Source organism: Aotus nancymaae, unplaced genomic scaffold (assembly GCF_030222135.1).
Source record: "Aotus nancymaae isolate 86718 unplaced genomic scaffold, 86718_ANA_hifiasm-v0.15.2.pri h1tg000059l, whole genome shotgun sequence".
NCBI classification, from domain to species: domain Eukaryota; kingdom Metazoa; phylum Chordata; class Mammalia; order Primates; family Aotidae; genus Aotus; species Aotus nancymaae.
The window spans coordinates 9,808,832-9,816,270 of NW_026988473.1; positions in this window are offsets into that span (position 1 = coordinate 9,808,832).

Here is a 7,439-nt window from a genome sequence, read left to right on the forward strand (position 1 = left end):
TCTCCATCAGGGTTCTTTAGCTGTAGGTGCTAGAAAGCCTGTTCTCAGCTGGCATAAATCAAAAAGGAGATTTTATTGACTGTGGTGATTGTTCTCAGCTGGCATAAATCAAAAAGGAGATTTTATTGACTGTGGTGATTGAAAAGTTGAGATTGGACGGGTTTGGGGACAAAGATCTGATAATGAATGTGCCTTATAGGGAATTCCTGTAGGGTCATGTGGCTGCTTTAGATTGCAGGTCAGGAAAGGCCTCTGAGGTGGTGACGATGAAGCTGGAATGACAAGGACCTAAAAGGGGAGGCATGTTGCAGGCAGAGAGCAGGCGCTAGGGCTGGACTGAGCAAGCCGTATGGAGGAACAGGAAGCAGGTAGTAGTGGCTAAGGGTGGGGGACCGTGGCGTGCAGTCTGGGTGATTGACAGTCCCCTGACAAGGGCCATCCCAGTGGAAGGTCGGGGCTGCCCGCCTGCCTGGAGTGGGGTGAGAGGATATGAGGTGATGAAGTGTGGGAATCTGGTTATAGACAAAATATAGTGCTGAGAAGGCGAGCTGAGAAATGGGATGTTACCAGGAGGGGAGCTTTGGGGGCAAAGTATGGTAGCGCATATTGTGCTGCAACAGGAGACCTCCAGGTATGTTTGCTGGGGCAGGGTTCTGTTTTCAGGGAAGCTTGGGCATGCCGAATCTGCCTGGGAGGGTCAGGATGCCTACTAGCTAGGGAAAGCTGAAAAACCCTGCAGTAAAGCAACCACTCAGCTTATACAAGTTGAATAGAAACCATTTAACTTACACAAGTGTGTATTATTAAGAAAAGACCAATCATACAGTTCTCCCAAGGCAGGCATACTTACAAAGTTAGGACAACTACCTAGTAAAAGGTGGGCTAACAACAGCTGTGGTTCGCAGGTGGTAGAGTGGGTCACTCGAGTGGGAGAGGGTTAACGGCATGCTGGGGGACGTGCTAGGGCTAAGTTGGACCTCAGGGCTAGTACAGTACTAAAGCCTCTAACAGTTTCTGGTCTTAGGTATTAATGTGCATATTTCAGATCTGCCTTCCTTTCCAGGAAAACTAAGCAGGAGATACTGAAGGACAAAGGTTCTTGGGGTATCCATGGGTTGGGGGGATGCTATAGGCATCCTAAAGTTTTGTGACGCATGGGGCACATCTATGCATGTGCACATTTTTCTAGAGAAGGGGAGCCCTAGTTTGTATCTCAGAGGGACTAATCTGTATCCCTCACCAGTTCCAAACCATTGCCCTAGAACTGGCACCTGGTGCTGTCCTGGCATCCAGGAGCCTACTGTCTGGGTCCTGAGGCTCCACAGTGCATCTCTGGCCTTCCATCTGTGCAGTCGCATTAGCAGAAGTGCGGCAGGCCCTCTACCTACATTTGCTCATTTAATTCTTAAAACAACCTTGCCTTTTGCTGTCCAGCAACTCTGAGCAGATTCTTGGTCCCTGTATATCATGTGGGACTTGATACCTCTCTTCCTTTGCAGAACAGAGAAGCAGGTGGGAGCATAGTCCTGGTGCTGGACTCGGGTTTTGGCTCCCAGTTCTGGCACTTGGTAGCTGCAAGACCTTGGACAGATTATTTAACTTTTTTCTGAGTTTCTTCATCCAGATGGGGATAGTGTACTCACTAGAGATATAGTAAGGATGAAGTGAACGTGACAAGTGCTTAGAATAGGGACTGCACATCATAAACGCTCTATGTTTTTAAACTTTTGCTGCTGCTACTATTACTGTTACTGCTCTACTGTTTCCTCTGTCTGGAGTCTGCCCTCCCCAGAGACAGGCCAAATCCTTCAGGAAGCCTCTGGAGCCCATTGCTGCCCTGCCAGGTGAGTGAGCTTTCTTGGAGCCCATGATTCGCGCTTTTAGCATAGCTCTGTGTTACCTTGAAGGTGTTTGTGCATTTGTCTTAACTAGATTTTAATCTCAAGGACAGGACCATACATCTATTGCTGCCATTCACCTCTTCAGCTCATGTCACACTGCTGCTGAGTGGTTGATTGAGAGATTGAACCTTGGGGCTCAGTCCAAAGCCCAGGCATCGTTTGTCTCCTTTCCTTGATAAGTAAACACAGAGGGCTTGACAGAATGTTAGTTGTATCAGCCGAAATGAATGAAGAGCTGCCACCCCCTGCCACAGCTCACCAGATGTTGGCCCAGCTGCCTTGTAGGTGAACCTTTTGGAAGTAGATCTTGGTTGAGGGGGTGAATTTGGAAAAGATTTAGAATTTAGAAAAGATTCTAAAGGACTCACCCATGTTGTCTAGCCAATGAGTTTTGTAGTCAGTAGTCCCAGGTGTCTGAAGGGAAATTGTTCGGTGGTGTAATCAATGCTTACTGCATCCTTTGTGCACTTGAGCCTTTGGTGATCAAACCCTGCTTAGCCTTCTGCTGTTGAAGGTGAGGAAGCATCTTTATTGGGCCTGAACTTGGAGCACTAATCAAGGAGGCCACCTGGGGGCAGTGTAGTCACACCAGTCTCCCCAGTAATGCTGGTGCGGTGATGGAGCTGGAGCTCCTTATATTTGAGTACCACAGAATGATCCTGCCAGACAGGTGGTGGTGTCCCCTTTCTACAGATGAGAAGGCAAGCTCAGAGAAGTGCCTTCACTTTGGGCCACCCAGTAAATAATGCAGCTAGGGTTTTTAAGCCACTTGGCTTCGGAGACCAAGCTGGTTACCCTTACCAGCTAAGACAGGCATGGGCAGCTGATGACCCACTGCACAGCTTTCCAGGAGGTAGTGTCATGGTTAAATGCAGGCTCTGGAGCCAGCAGCCTGGGTTTGAATCCCAGCTGTATACCTTTCTGTGATGTGTGTCTTTATGTCTCAGCTTCTTCTGAAAAGTAAGTTCCTGGTGCCTACTTTGTAGGGCTCTTGAAAATTAAGTGAACTGATACATGTAGAGATGAGGCGCTCTGTAAATGTTGACTACCATGTATTTTCCCTGCTCTGTCTGCACTGGCATTGTCCTTGAGATTTAACTGTATTGACACGTAGCCAGGGTCATGGTGGTCCTCGACACCTGTCATGTAAAGGCTTGGTCTGACTGCCTTCTGCTGCATTAGTAAACCTAAGGCTGTTGACACAAAGTGGCTGGAACATAATCCAGGCACGAAGGCAAGAGTAAACAGAGCAATACAAATATGGCGCTAGAGTTCTGATAGAGGTGCCAGCACAGAGGTCGGGGTGTGCAACTGTTTAGGAAGTCAGGTGGACCTGGGGGAGGTGACAACCGCATTTTGAAGTGGAAGTTCCCTAGGTGGACATAGGACAGAGGAGCAGAGTAGGGGTGGCAGGTGTGAGCAGAGGTGCTGGCAGCCCCACTGCGTGGGTGAGGGGTGTAAAGAGGGGTGAGAAGTCAGGTTTGAGGGAACAGGCAGCTGGGGAAGTAGGAGCAGCACTGTGGTTGGAGACAGGCCCAGCAGATTGTAAAAAGGCAGGCCAGGAAGTTAAAAGTTTTCTGAAATATTCACCCCAAAGTGTCTAAAATGTACCTGTACGGTTTAAAGAATAATGAACATCTTTGTATCCACCAGCCAGCTGAAGCAAGCATCAGGGGCCATCGGTGTGTTCTTCAGTGAATGCATCCCTCCCTACCCCTGCAGAGAAAACCACTACCTGAAATTGGTGCTGTGTATTCCTTTGTTTTTCCGTATAATTTTACTACTACACTGGGGCTTTGGGAACTGATTTTTGAACTTTATATAGATGAAGTCATTCAATCTAGTTTCTTTGATTTCATCTCAGCATCGTGCTTGAGATTTACCTGTATTTATACATGTAGCCCCGGTTCGTTCACTATTGGGAAAACAAAGGAAAATGGCCAAACAGAACTCACACCAGGGTACTGTGACAGCATTTTTATTGAAGGTGGGAATAGCTGCGGATGTACTGGTCCTGCATGGCCATTCATTCTAGGACGTTGCACTCTGGGAGAGGGATCCTGGCATTGGGCTATGGGGCTTTTAAGCTGCATGATTAGGAAGCACAGCTCCTCCTTCCACTGTGATCAGGATTCTAGGGTCTAAGTTTTGCTGCTGCAATTATTTGATGTGGTCAGCCAGTAGCTAGATTTAACTGCATTGTTTTCATGGCTAGAGAAGCATCAGCCCTTCCTCTGACATGATTAAAGGGCTGGGGTCCAACCTTGTAATTGATCAGTGTCTTAGGCACTTAGCAATGGCTAGATGCCATGGAACCTTGTAAGGGGCCAACTCCTTTCCTAGGAGACCAGCCTGCAAGGGATAAACAGGTTAGCTCTTATCTCTCATTCATCATAGAATTTGATTGTAGGAACATACCACAGTGTATTTATAGGTTCTAGTGTTCATGATGGACATGTGGGTTCTTTCTAGTTTTCTTTTGCTATTAGAGTGTTCCTGTGGACATTCTGGTGCAAGGGTTTTTCTCGGATGTTTAGGAGAGGACATATATTAGGGAATGGCAATTTTTCAACGTAGGTATACCAGTTTACATTCTGATTAACATTGGTGGAATGCTCCTGTCTTCATACCCTCACCAATGCTTAGTACTTCTGGCTTTTTAATTTTTGCCAGCCTCCTGGGTATATAATAGTATCTTGAAGTTTAATTTTCACATTCATGATTACTGTTGAGATTGAGCATCTTTTCGGCCACTTGCAGACCATTTGAGTTTTTCCTCTTGTGAAATGCCTGTTAGTGTCCTGTCCCTGTTTTTCTATTTGTGTTATCGTTTTCTTGTTGATTTGCAGCAGTTTTAAACATGGATGTTTTCTGGATAGTAATCCTTTGTCAAGAATGTATTGCAGTGTTCTTCTCGCTTTGTGCCCTGACTCTTCACTATTTTTATTGTATCTTGTGATTTCTTATCGCGAGGTGTTCATCTTATTTGTACCTTTATCTGTCAGAATTCTCTGAGGCTTTGGCTGAAATCACATTCTTTCAGACAGGACCTGCATTTGTTTCTTCCTGAAGCCTGGGAATCACTTTAATTATCACCTCACCTGGGATCACTTTAAATTAAATTCAGCTCTTCAGGTTTTTCCCAGATTGAACCCGAGGGGTTCTCCTTTCTCCTCTCCCCTCCGGTCTGAGGATTTTACTGCACACACCAGAGAAGAGGGAATTACACTTTTCATTCTCAGGGTGATTTGTTTTTTCCCAATACATCCAGCCCCGAGATAAAAATAGGCAGGATTCCTTGCTGCCGGCTCTGCCAGGGGCTTATTTCTCCTTCACTCTTACACTGAGGACTGGGCCCTCCGGAGCTCCAGTTTAAAGGAGGTCCGCATCTGGACTTGTCACCTTTGCAGGCTCCGGGCTTGATCTCATCAAAGCAGAAGGTCAAGCTCTCCAGGGTTCTGTAGAACTTCCCAGAATAGAAGCTGAGTTTAACTTCCCAGAGTTTTTGCTTTTTTATTTGGCCTATTTGCATGCCTCCCCCTGACTCCCCTGCCACCCATGTTAGTTCAACAGTAATCTAAGCATATTTTTAAATATTTATAATCTGGCAGTTTAGTTGTTTACTTCAGGTTGATTAGAATATCTAGTGTTCCTATAGCTGGAAAAGAAGTGGTAGTTTTCCATGAAGTGCTCTCACGTAAGTGTCCAGACAAGGAGTTGAATTCTACTTCAGCTGAACAGGTGGTGAAGTATGCTGTCCCCTTTATTAAAAACCAAGCACTGTGAAGTGAATTTACTCTCAGTGTACAATGTAAGTGTATGGGAGCTGGTGGGGGCCCGGAGAATGGAAAGGCAGGGGATTCCCTTAGCTCTTATATAGAGCCACAGCCTCTGCCCCTCCTCACCTCCCCAGAAGGGCAGGAAGAGAGAAAACCTGATGGCCACGAGCAGCTCTGCTTCCTGCCACAGGTCAGCGAAAGTGGTTATTGTCCCGTCAGGTCTGATGAATTGTTCTCAAGGCCCAGCAGGGGCCTGCTCACATCAGGAGGTGGAAAAAGGGAGAAAAAAAGCTTTACATTGGGCAAAATATAGACTAGATAGTTACCTAGGAAAGCCAAAGCTTAGATTGCTTTCCCCTCGCAATCTAAGAGAGAAACCTAGCGCTGCAATGAACTTCATTGTTCATTTAGTTTGTACATTTGTTTCAGTAAACAGACTCTTTTGACATAGAATTGTTGACAGCATAGATGCACAGTTTATCAGTTGCCAAAATCATGCACCTATATACGCTAGGAAGGAGGAGGTCATCAATTGCCTTATTCCTGGAGTATTACAGTAAAGCACATGGACACTTTGATGATTATATAACATAGGGGAAAGCCTTTGCCATACTCAAAGTTACAAATGAGAGGGAAAAATTCATTGTTACGTAATCCTTTCAAAGATGAAAGAACCCTGCAGAGAAAAGCCAATGGCCAATTAGATGGCAAATTTGTAAAATGAGGATGCTGACCCCTTGATTTGTGAAAGCTTTTTACAGATGAGAGAGTGGAGAATAGATAAAACACATGAAGGGTAACTTATGCAATACAAGTGACTAGAAAGATGCTTGACTTCTAATCAAAAAGAGCCCCTTCAAAACAGTCATATCGTTTGCCTTACGCTGCTCAGATAGGTAAAGATTTAGCATGTTGCTGGCCTGTGGTGGCAAGGCTGCACGGTGGGGCTGCGTGGGGAGACACTCGGACAGTCCTAGAGCCCCACAGTCATAAGAGGTGTGGTCTTGACCCAGCAGTGCTAAGACTGTCTTTCGAGAAAATATACAAAGAACTACGAATATAATTGTGTTCAACGCTTGTCATCCTTAACCCACATGGTCCCCATCAACAGATCAAATGTCACAGTTCAACCACAGTTTGGAGAAGACATCTATTTGAAATGATAGGAACTGACACAAGACACCTACCCTTTTGTTAAAGAGAAAATTCAGTTACACAGTGTTGTTTCAATTGGTATCTCTGGAAGTTTGAAATCCTTACATGAGTTTGTATGATGGAGGGAGGGGAAGGAGGAAGAGGTGATGCTGGAAGGAACCAGAACCCAGGCCATTAAGAGCAAGTCAGCCTGGCTCCTTCAACCAACTAAGCTAAGAATCCTCATATATGTCACACTGACGCTGCAGAATATATCCTGTGTCTCCCTGTACAAGCCAGGAAGCTGTTCAGGACAAGACTGGCCATTGCTGGCCATCGATGGGAAGACAGGCCCAGAGATGGGAAGCCACTTAGTTTCCATGGCAAGTGTTTGGGCCTTACCCCTTCTTATGTTCTCCCTCTAGCTAGAAAAGCCAAAGACAGTAGTTTCCTCGAGCCCCTCTTCACACTGGCATATAAACTTGTGCATACAAAACCAAACCAAACATTGACAACAAAAACGAGGTAAGCATTAGGCTTGGGCAAGAGGAAATGAAGTTCTAGTTAGCAGTTAACAGCACCCAGTTACTGTTGGCTGTTATGTACTATTCTAAGCGTTCTTATC